This window comes from Salvelinus fontinalis, chromosome 8, assembly GCF_029448725.1.
Source record: "Salvelinus fontinalis isolate EN_2023a chromosome 8, ASM2944872v1, whole genome shotgun sequence".
Classification (NCBI taxonomy): Eukaryota; Metazoa; Chordata; class Actinopteri; order Salmoniformes; family Salmonidae; genus Salvelinus; species Salvelinus fontinalis.
Genome location: NC_074672.1, coordinates 7,494,813 through 7,507,000, shown reverse-complemented (window position 1 = coordinate 7,507,000; position 12,188 = coordinate 7,494,813). Strand labels below are relative to the sequence as shown.

General features: G+C 42.4%; 1 protein-coding gene across 5 annotated transcripts in view; it reads right to left on the bottom strand.

Moving 5' to 3' along the window:
• The window catches only part of LOC129860448 (agrin-like), a 368,127-nt gene that overhangs the window by 194,500 nt on the left and 161,439 nt on the right, over window positions 1-12,188 (bottom strand). The window lies entirely within an intron of this gene.

Sequence of the window (12,188 nt, the reverse complement as noted above, 5' to 3'; positions counted from 1 at the left end):
ATGTTCATAGATGACCAGCAGGGTCAAATAATAATAATCACAGTGGTTGTAGAGGGTGCAACAGGTCAGCACCTCAGGAGTAAATGTCAGTTGGCTTTTCATAGCCGATCATTCAGAGTATCTTTACCGCTCCTGCTGTCTTTAGAGAGTTGAAAACAGCAGGTCTGGAACAAGGTAGCACGTCCGGTGAACAGGTCAGGGTTCCATAGCCGCAGGCAGAACAGTTGAAACTGGAGCAGCAGTATGACCAGGTGGACTGGGGACAGCAAGGAGTCCTCAGGCCAGATGGTCCTATCAGGCCTATCATTACATGTCTGCCCATTTCTGAGGATGCATATAAAATTGCATAGGAAAAGCATTCTCATCACATATTAATTGATTACTAGAACAAACTACAGCATGTTTTCTGAGGATCCATATAGTGGTGCATATTGAAGTATTGAGGATCCATATAGTGGTGCATATTGAAGTATTGAGGATCCATATAGTGGTGCATATTGAAGTATTGAGGATCCATATAGTGGTGCATATTGAAGTATTGAGAATCCATATAGTGGTGCATATTGAAGTATTGAGGATCCATATAGTGGTGCATATTGAAGTATTGAGGATCCATATAGTGGTGCATATTGAAGTATTGAGGATCCATATAGTGGTGCATATTGAAGTATTGAGGATCCATATAGTGGTGCATATTGAAGTATTGAGGATCCATATAGTGGTGCATATTAAAGTATTGAGGATCCATATAGTGGTGCATATTGAAGTATTGAGGATCCATATAGTGGTGCATATTGAAGTACTGAGGATCCATATAGTGGTGCATATTAAAGTAGTGAGGATCCATATAGTGGCGCATATTGAAGTACTGAGGATCCATATAGTGGTGCATATTGAAGTACTGAGGATCCATATAGTGGTGCATATTGAAGTATTGAGGATCCATATAGTGGTGCATATTGAAGTACTGAGGATCCATATAGTGGTGCATATTGAAGTATTGAGGATCCATATAGTGGTGCATATTGAAGTACTGAGGATCATTTAGTGGTGCATATTGAAGAATTGAGGATCCATATAGTGGTGCATATTGAAGTATTGAGGATCCATATAGTGGTGCATATTGAAGTACTGAGGATCCATATAGTGGTGCATATTGAAGTACTGAGGATCCATATAGTGGTGCATATTGAAGTATTGAGGATCCATATAGTGGTGCATATTGAAGTATTGAGGATCCATATAGTGGTGCATATTGAAGTATTGAGGATCCATATAGTGGTGCATATTAAAGTATTGAGGATCCATATAGTGGTGCATATTGAAGCACTGAGGATCCATATAGTGGTGCATATTGAAGTAGTGAGGATCCATATAGTGGCGCATATTGAAGTACTGAGGATCCATATAGTGGTGCATATTGAAGTACTGAGGATCCATATAGTGGTGCATATTGAAGTATTGAGGATCCATATAGTGGTGCATATTGAAGTACTGAGGATCCATATAGTGGTGCATATTGAAGTATTGAGGATCCATATAGTGGTGCATATTGAAGTACTGAGGATCATTTAGTGGTGCATATTGAAGAATTGAGGATCCATATAGTGGTGCATTTTGAAGTATTGAGGATCCATATAGTGGTGCATATTGAAGTACTGAGGATCCATATAGTGGTGCATATTGAAGTACTGAGGATCCATATAGTGGTGCATATTGAAGTATTGAGGATCCATATAGTGGTGCATATTGAAGTATTGAGGATCCATATAGTGGTGCATATTGAAGTATTGAGGATCCATATAGTGGTGCATATTAAAGTATTGAGGATCCATATAGTGGTGCATATTGAAGCACTGAGGATCCATATAGTGGTGCATATTGAAGTACTGAGGATCCATATAGTGGTGCATATTGAAGCACTGAGGATCCATATAGTGGTGCATATTGAAGTACTGAGGATCCATATAGTGGTGCATATTGAAGTACTGAGGATCCATATAGTGGTGCATATTGAAGCACTGAGGATCCATATAGTGGTGCATATTGAAGTACTGAGGATCCATATAGTGGTGCATATTGAAGTACTGAGGATCCATATAGTGGTGCATATTGAAGTATTGAGGACCCATATAGTGGTGCATATTGAAGCACTGAGGATCCATATAGTGGTGCATATTGAAGTATTGAGGATCCATATAGTGGTGCATATTGAAGTACTGAGAATCCATATAGTGGTGCATATTAAAGTATTGAGGATCCATATAGTGGTGCATATTGAAGTACTGAGGATTCATATAGTGGTGCATATTGAAGTACTAAGGATCCATATAGTGGTGCATATTGAAGTATTGAGGATCAATATAGTGGTGCATATTGAAGTACTGAGGATCCATATAGTGGTGCATATTGAAGTATTGAGGATCCATATAGTGGTGCATATTGAAGTACTGAGGATCCATATAGTGGTGCATATTAAAGTATTGAAGATCCATATAGTGGTGCATATTGAAGTATTGAGGATCCATATAGTGGTGCATATTGAAGCACTGAGGATCCATATAGTGGTGCATATTGAAGCACTGAGGATCCATATAGTGGTGCATATTGAAGTACTGAGGATCCATATAGTAGTGCATATTGAAGTATTGAGGATCCATATAGTGGTGCATATTGAAGTATTGAGGATCCATTTAGCTTTAGATCTACAGTGCATTCAGAAAGTATTCAGACCCCTTGACTTTTTCCACATTTTGTTATGTTTGTTATGTTCCTCTCAAGCTCTGTCAGCTTGGATGGGAAGCGAAACATGACTATTTTCAGGTCTCTCTAAAGATGTTCGATTGGTTTCAAGTCCAGGCTCTGGCTAGGCCACTCAAGGACATCCAGAGACTAGTCCCCTGCATTGTCTTGGCTGTGTGTTTAGAGTTGTTGTCCTGTTGGAAGGTGGAAGGTAAAGGTGAACCTTCGCCCAGTCTGTGGTCCTGAGCAGGTTTTCATGAAGGAAATCTCTGTGCTTTGCTCTGTTCATCTTTCCCTCAATCCTAGCTAGTCTGCCACCACCATGCTTCACTGTATGGATAGTACCAGGTTTCCTCCAGACGTGACGCTTGGCATTCAGGCCAAATAATTCAATCTTGGTTTCATCAGACCAGAGAATCTTGTTTCTCATGGTCTGAGAGTCTTTAGGTGCCTTTTGGCAAACTCCAAGTGGGCTGTCATGTGCCTTTTACTGAGGAGTGGCTTCCATCTGGCCACTCTACCATAAAGGCGTGATTGGTGGAGTGCTGCAGAGATGGTTGTCCTTCTGAGGGGTTCTCCCACCTCCACAGAGGAACTCTGGAGCTCTGTCAGAGTGACCATCGGGTTCTTGGTCACCTACCTTTACCAAGGCCCTTCTCCCCCGATTGCTCAGTTTGGCCGAGCGGCCAGCTGTAGGAAAAGTCTTAGTGGTTGCAATCTTCTTCCATTTATGAATGATGGAAGCCACTGTGTTCTTGGGAAGCTTCAATGCTGCAGAAATATTTCGGTACCGTTCCCCAGATCTGTGCCTCGACACCATCCTGTCTCGGAGCTCTACGGACAATTCCTTCGACCTCATGGCTTGGTTTTTGCTCTGACATGCACTGTCAACTGTGGGACCTTATATAGACAGTTGTGGACCTTTCAAAACCATGTCCAATCAATTGAATTTAACACAGGTGGACTCAAATCAAGTTGTAGCTGCATCTCAAGGTTGATAAATGGAAACAGGATGCACTTGAGCTCAATTTCGAGTTTCATAGCAAAGGGTCTGAATACTTATGTAAATAAGATATTTCTATGTTTTATCTTTTAAAAATTTGCAAAAATGTCTAAAAACCTGTGTTTGCTTTTTTGGGGTGTAGATTGATGAGTAAAACAAGTATAGAATAAGGCTGTAACGTAGCAAATGCACTGTATATTATCAAGCATTTCTATGAGGATGAGGTCTGGGAGGCTGAGTGTGTCAGACAGTAAATGTGTGTAACCCATTGGAGACCAATGCTACGGTGAGAGGAGAGGAGAGCACAAGCCTACCACGGGGAAGGGAGTGACTGGCTGAAGAGGTGGAATTTCAATCTGCAGGGCCCAGTGTAGTGAGAATGGCCTTGACACCAATCTCCTGCCCATCAGTTCACCACTGAGTTAATCCAATCCACTGGAGTTACTTAGATCCACACACTCACTGTGCTCTGTGTGTCCTGTTCACTAATGAAGGGCCCTTTGAAGGTCCGTAGCACTGGGGAGTGGAATGGCCCATTTTCCATGATATCATTAAAGTGTACTATTAAAGTAGGGTGTGTGTGAGTGTAGGGGGAGAGGGTTATTATTTATGTGCTATGTGTGTGTGTGCACATGCTAATTTATCTGTAAGAGGTAAGAAAAGGAACATTGTAACCTTGCCTATAATTGAAGAAAGGGCCAGGTTTACGCGTCACTGTGGCTTTGATCAAAGCTGATCTTTGTTCCTCTCTGTCTCAGCCGGCCACTTGAAACCATATTACTACCACACTGCCAGTTAGCACAGCTAGGCTATCCTTGCAGCACATACTAGTTCCCAGGGACCCAGCCTAGTTTCTTTCAGCTGGGCCCAATTCTATTTATACCCCACCCCTTGACCCTTACACTTCAATGTTTTGCAGACCTGTAAGATGAAACCCATCTAGACCATTCAGAAACGCTAACATCAAGGGCTTAGGGGGAAAGTGGAGGAGTAGGAAGCGATTTGGGACCAGCAATCTTTCTCTCTCATGCAAACACAAAACCCCTATCTCTCTTTATCCCTTTTCTATTCCCTTTCTCGCTATCCTTCACACACACTGTCTACTCAGTCCCTCCATCTCCCTCCCTCCCTCGGCTCTAGCAGGGCCGCGGTGGGGTGGTAGAGGGCTCTGGAGCAGCTGCGGATGGGAGCGCCCCCGCTCCCAGACATGCTTTCCACTGTGTAGGGAACAGATGGAGTCCCCCCCTCCCCAAACCCACACACACACCAGTTAAACAAGCAATTTCCTCCCCCTTCAAGGAGAGAGAACGAGGGAGAGAGATCATTTGGCTTGTCAACAACAGAGTGCTATGACATGCAAACATCACCTTTAAAAAAAATAAAAAACACACAAACACAAAGAGGTATTACGATAATGGTGTTACTTGGAGCGTGGACACCCTCACAGGGCACATATACACACACCCACGGGAGAGGTGCACTACAGTGCGGTTTGCCTTGCGCTTTGACAAGTGGAAGAGAAGTCAGCCCACAACATAATTAGCAGGTGCCCTCATTCCATGCCGATGCCTCTGAGTGGCAGAGAGAGGAAGAGAGGGAGAGACTTGTTTCTTTCTCATTACATTCTGCGTTAACTGAGCACTTCATTTGAAATAAAGCAGGGAGCAGCTCTGCAATGGCTTGGAATGAACAGATGATAAGGACTGTGTGCGTGTTCTGATTTGGGCATAAAGGGGCCGTGTGTGTGTGTCCGTTTATGCGTACACAGAGGGAGGTTTTCAGTGTTGTGCCAAACACACACACACGCACGCACGCACGCACGCACGCACGCACGCACGCACGCACACACACACACACACACACACACACACACACACACACACACACACACACACACACACACACACACACAGTACCAGGAAAATGTTTGGACACACCTACTCATTCAAGGGTTTTTCTTTACTTTGTACTATTTTCTACATTGTAGAATAGTAGTGAAGACGTCAAATCTATGAAATAACACATATGGAGTCATGTAGTAACCAAAAAAGTGTTAAACAAATCAAAATATATTTTAGATTTGAGATTCTTCAAAGTAGCCACACTTTGCCTTGATGACAGCTTTGCACACTCTTGGCATTCTATCAACCAGCTTCATGAGGTAGTCACATGGAATGCATTTCAATTACAGGTGTGCCTTGTTAAAAGTTAATTTGTGGAATTTCTTTCCCTCTTTATGCGTTTGAGCCAATCAGTTGTGTTGTGACAAGGTAGGGGTTTTATACAGAAGATAGCCCTATTTGGTAAAAGACCAAGTCCATATTATGGCAAGAACATCTCAAATAAGCAAAGAGAAATGACAGCCCATCATAAGGATCATTTCAAGAACTTTGAAAGTTTCTTCAAGTGCAGTCACAAAGAACCATCAAGCGCTATGATGAAACTGGCTTTCATGAGGACCGCCATAGGAAAGGAAGACCCAGTTACCTCTGCTGTAGAGGTTAAGTTCTTTAGATTTACCAGCCTCAGAAATTGCAGCCCAAATAACAGACACATCTCCACAGTGAATGTTCAGAGGAGACTGCGTGAATCAGGCCTTCATGGTCGAATTGCTTCAAAGAAACCACTTTTAAAGGACACCAATAATAAGAAGAGACTTGCTTGGGCCAAGAAACATGAGCAACAGACATTATACCAGTGTTTGAGATTTTTTGAGATTGAGATTTTTGGTTCCAACCGCTGTGTCTTTGTGAGACGCAGAGTAGGTGAACAGGTGATCTCCGCATGTGTGGTTCCCATCGTGAAGCATGGAGGAGGAGGTGTGATGCTGCGGGGGTGCTTTGCTGGTGACACTGTCTGTGATTTATTTTGAATTCTTAACCAGCATGGCTACCTGCAGCGACATGTCATCCCATCTGGTTTGCGCTTAGTGGGACTATCATTTGTTTTTTAATAGGACAATGACCCAACACACCTCCAGGCTGTGTAAGGGCTATTTGACCAAGAAGGAGAGTGATGGTGCTGCATAAGATGACCTGGCCTCCACAATCCCCTGACCTCAACTCAATTGAGATGGTTTCAGATGAGTTAAACCGCAGAGTGATTGAAGGAAAAGCAGCCAACAAGTGCTCAGCATATGTGAGAACTCCTTCAAGACTGTTGGAAAAGCATTCCAGGTGAAGCTGGTTGAGAGAATGCCAAGAGCGTGCAAAGCTGTCATCAAGGGAAAGGTTGGCTACTTTGAAGATTCTGAAATATTAAATATATTTTGATTTGTTTAACACTTTTTTGGTTACTACATGATTCCATATGTGTTATTTCATATTTTTGATATCTTCACTATTATTCTACAATGTAGAAAATAGTAAAAATAAACAAAAAAAAACTGGAATGAGTAGGTGTGTCCAAACGTTTGACTGCTACTGTCTATAAATGCAGGGACACACACAACTGCAAATGCATGCGTGCACAGGCTCACACGCACACCTCCAAACGCAGCACTGCTAGCTGCTCAGCGTTGAGACAACATGGTTGTACGTTTCAAACAGAGCTGCTGACCGCTGATGTGTGTTAAGAGGCTCAGCTGCAACTCTGGCCCATTGCACAGCGGGGGAGCACAACAGTCTGTGGTGTAGTAGTGAGACAGTGCAGGGCGCCCAGGGGTCTCTGTGTGTGTAATGGTGTGTGCAGTAACCTAGAACACAGCTAAAAACCTGCTGATTCGCCATCCTCCCCGGGACAATGTGTGTTGTGTGTGTGTGTGTCTTCCCTCTGAAGAATTCCCTCCTGTGTATCTGTGTGGTCTCAACTCAACAGACAGGTGTGAGGCGAGAGATTAGATAGTGGGAAAAGATCCCTCCCCCGCACCAGAAAAAAATAAATATTTTTTAAATAACTTTTGATTATCTTTCTCAACTCTTCCCCTGAAGATTCCCTGGGCATTACATAATTTTTTCAAAACGCCAGTCTCCCTCCTCCTGCTTACTTGGACGGATCTCTCACGCTCACCTACGCACTCCCCCTCGCTCTCTTCCTCTCTTGCTTTCTCTGTCACCTCCATCTTCATTACCTCAGTCTCTATCTCTACACCTCCCATCTTCCCATCCTCTTCTTCTCCCCCAACCCGTTCGCTCTCACTACCTCTCTCCGTCTCTCTCTCTCTCCTCTTCACTCTTTCTCTGAGCTGTAGTGGTGCGGCATGCCACAGAAAACTGTCTCTGATTCACTGACGAGCTCTCCAGATATCACACCTCCCGCACCTCTCCACACGGCACGCTACGCTCATTAGCCCAAATCACAGGCAACTAAGACTGATTACACTAGTATATTATGCTAACGTATCATTGGGGATAACGTCAGGGAGCATTAGACAGACGAGCGGTAACTGCTACAAATGGCGTTTGCAGAAGCGGACTAGCGCCGGTGCTAACTTAGCTAATGCGTTACAGACAACTGTATAGGCTATGGGGTGATCCATTCTGATTTTTGGAACTATTAAAAGTAAGTAGGAATGAGATCGTAACTGGTATTTATTTTCAGACATTATCGAAGAAGGACAGAGATAAAGTGGCCGATTCCCAAAATGGCCTTGTATATCAGAGTATACCAATGTTTAAACCTATGTAGAGCCAAGGAAGACCAGCCAAAGCTGTCACGCCCTGATCTGTTTCACCTGTTCCTGTGATTGTCTCCACCCCCTCCAGGTGTTGCTTATTTTCCCCAGTGTATTTATCCCTGTGTTTCCTGTCTCTCTGTGCCAGTTCATCTTGTATGTTTAGTCAAGTCAACCAGCCTGTTTTTCGCCCCGTATTTCTTTTTGCTATTCTCCTTTTGCTAGTCCTCCCGGTTTTGACCCTTGCCTGTTTCTGGACTCTGTACCCACCTGCCTGACCTTTCTGCCTGCCTTGACCATGAGCCTGTCTGCCACTCTGTACCTCCTGGAATCTGATCTGGTTTTGACCTTTTTGCCTGTCCACGACCATTCTCTTGCCTACCCCTTTGGATTATTAAACATTGTAAGACTCCAACCATCTGCCTCCTGTGTCTGCATCTGGGTCTCGCCTTGTGCCTTGATAAAAGCACTATAGAGATCACAGTGGTGTGTCAGACGCTTATTGTTAGTAATAAACCTAAGGGCCACATGACACACGGAGTCAAGTGCCTAAAGCGTATTCCTTGAGATCTGCATTTAAATAACATCACTGTAGTCCAAGACAGACAAGAATGTCCACCGTACCAGCTCTTTTCTGGTCTCCGAAGAAAAACAAGCCTTATGCCCGTTTGCTAACCGCTAATAGATTGAATTGGAACAGTTCTATTAGACCGTTCTAACCTGTCATTACTGTTTTAAATAGTCTCGTGTTCCCAGGCTCTGTTCTTTGTGAGCGTGTGAAGTAACACCTAATAGCTGGGCGGCCACCTGCCCGCCAGTTTAACACGGTGCACAATGACATGGGCACTATGCGCGGCCACATCCGACCGTCATTTAGGCTGTCATTAGAATGAATGGGAGGGCAGGACCCCGATGGTCTGGACGTATGTGTGTGTGTCTGTGTGTGCACACATCCGTGCCGTTTGTCGCATGAGCTGAAAGGAAAGATCCCAGCAATTTTCCATAAGCACAAAAAGCTTATTTCTCAAATGTTGTGCACAAATCCAGCTGACAGGTGTGGCATATCAAGAAGCTGATTAAACAGCATGAGCATTACACAGGTGCACCTTGTGCTGAGGACAATAAAAGGCCACTCTACAGTGTGCTGTTTTCTCATTCAACACAATGTCACGTGTCTCAAGTTAAGGGAGCATACAATTGGCATGCTGATTGGAAGAATGTCCATGAGCAGTTTTCAGAAAATTGAATTTTCATTTATCTACCATATGTCGACTCCAATGTTGTTTTAGAGAATTTGTCAGTACATCCAACCAGCCTCACAATCGCAGACCATGTCTAACCACACCAGCCCAGGACCTCCACATCCGGCATCTTCACCTATCTTCACCTTATCTGAGACCAGCCACCCGGACAGCTGATGAAACTCAGGAGTATTTCTGTCTGTAATAATGCCCTTTTGTGGGGAAAAGCTTATTCTGATTGGCTGGGCCTGGCTTCCTTGTGGGTGGGTCTATACCCACCCAGACCCACCCATGGTGGCGTCCCTGCCCAGTCATGTGAAATCCATAGATTAGGGTCTACTGAATTTATTTAAATTGACTGATTTCCTTATATGAACTTTAACTCAGTAAAATCATTGAAATTATTGCATGTTGCGTTTATATGATGTCATATGATGCCAACTGACGTCAATGCATGTTATTAACACTAGCGGACATTTATTGACAGTTTCCATATTGCACAATGCAATTTTCATGGATGTCGTTAAAACTTATCTAGGGTAGGGGGCAGCATTCGTAATTTTGGATGAAAGGCATGCCCAAATTAAACTGCCTGCTTCTCGGGCCCAGAAGATATGATATGCATATATCTGGTAGATTTGGATAGAAAACACTCTAAAGTTTCCAAAACTGTTAAAATAGTGTCTGTGAGTATAACAGAACTGATTTGGTAGGCGAAAACCTGAGAAAAATCCATTCGGGAAGTAGTTTTTTTTTTTTTTTTTAGTTTTCTATTCAATGCCATTACAGTATCTATTAAATTAGGACTCAAACTGCAGCTTCTATGCCTTCCACTAGATGTCAACAGTCTTTAGAAACTGTTTCAGGCTTGTATTCTGAAAAATGAGGAAGTAAGAGCAGTCTGAATGAGTGGACCCTAAAGTGTCACAGAGCTTTTTCATGACCTCGACCGAGAGAGTGCCTTTCTTGTTTACCTTTTATATTGACGACGTTATTGTCCGGTTGAAATATGATCGATTATTTAGGCTAAACACAACCTGGGGATTAAATATAAACATCGTTTGACATGTTTCTATGAACTTTACGGATACAATTTGGATTTTTTGTCTGCCTGTTTTGACTGCGTTTGAGCTTGTGGATTACTGAAGAAAACGCGCGAACAAAAAGGAGGTTTTTGGATATAAAGAGACTTTATCGAACAAAAGGAACATTTATTGAGTAAATGAATGTCTGCTGAGTGCAACCATATGAAGATCATCAAAGGTAAGGGATACATTTTATCTCTATTTCTGACTGATTTTTCTGCTGGGCTATGTTCTCAAATAATCGTAAGGTATGCTTTCGCCGTAAAGCATTTTTAAAATCTGACACCGTGGTTGGATTCACAAGAAGTTCATCTTTAAACCTAAGTAAAATATGTTTTGTTTTCTGAATTTGTATAAGTATTTTTATGAGTATTTCTGTATTTGAATTTGGCACCCAGCAGTTTCACTGGCTGTTGAAGAGGTGGGACGCTAACGTCTCACGTACCCAAGAGAGGTTTTAAAGCTAGAATCCTTAGTTGCTACATCCAATATTTACACTTGTGAATTAATAATATATACCCATTGACTCTTGAAGAATATAACTTATAAATGCACCACGAGCTTAGTTCAACTGTTGTACCCCATCAGATCCCCAAATATAAGCTTTTTTATACTCTGTTAGTAAAGAAAAGTAAATGTAAACTAACACTGTATAGCCTGAACAAATGGTTAAAACTAGAAGTTTTATATCATGGATGGTCAGTCATTGTATACATAGCTTTCGCCTTACATTTTAGAGTGGCTATATCCCATCCCTCAGCTTTTTTTAAACCAAAACACAGGCGGGTTTGCTTTGTTAATATTTCAACTAAGGATTTCAAATAATATGGACATCATGAAAAGCGCTATATAAAACCCATATAATATTAATAAAATTGGCTGAATATCCATCTAGGCCAAGCTACTGTCTCAAGTCAAAAGCCCTGTTCAATTCTTTCATGAGATTTGAGACAAGGATAAAGCCAGCTAAGCTATATATAGGTAGATACCTTGATAGACCTTTTCTCCAATTAAATGTTGTCCTCAGTCATTATAAGCCACTGGTACAGGGACACACCTGCACTGCACTTCTCTCCACAAAAACAAAAGTCAGTGACCATCTCCTGCACACCTACACTGCACCAGTCTTCTCTCCCTCTTCCATCTCTTTATTATATTCATCTTTGTACCAGTCTTCTCTCTCTCTTCCATCTCTTTATTATTCATCTTTGTACCAGTCTTCTCTCCCTCTTCCATCTCTTTATTATTCATCTTTGTACCAGTCTTCTCTCCCTCTTCCATCTCTTTATTATTCATCTTTGTACCAGTCTTCTCTCCCTCTTCCATCTCTTATTATATTCATGTTTGTACCAGTCTTCTCTCCATCTCCCTCTTCCATCTCTTTATTATTCATCTTTGTACCAGTCTTCTCTCTCTCTTCCATCTCTTTATTATTGATCTTTGTACCAGTCTTCTCTCTCTCTTCCATCTCTTTATTATTCATCTTTGTACCAGTCTTCTCTCTC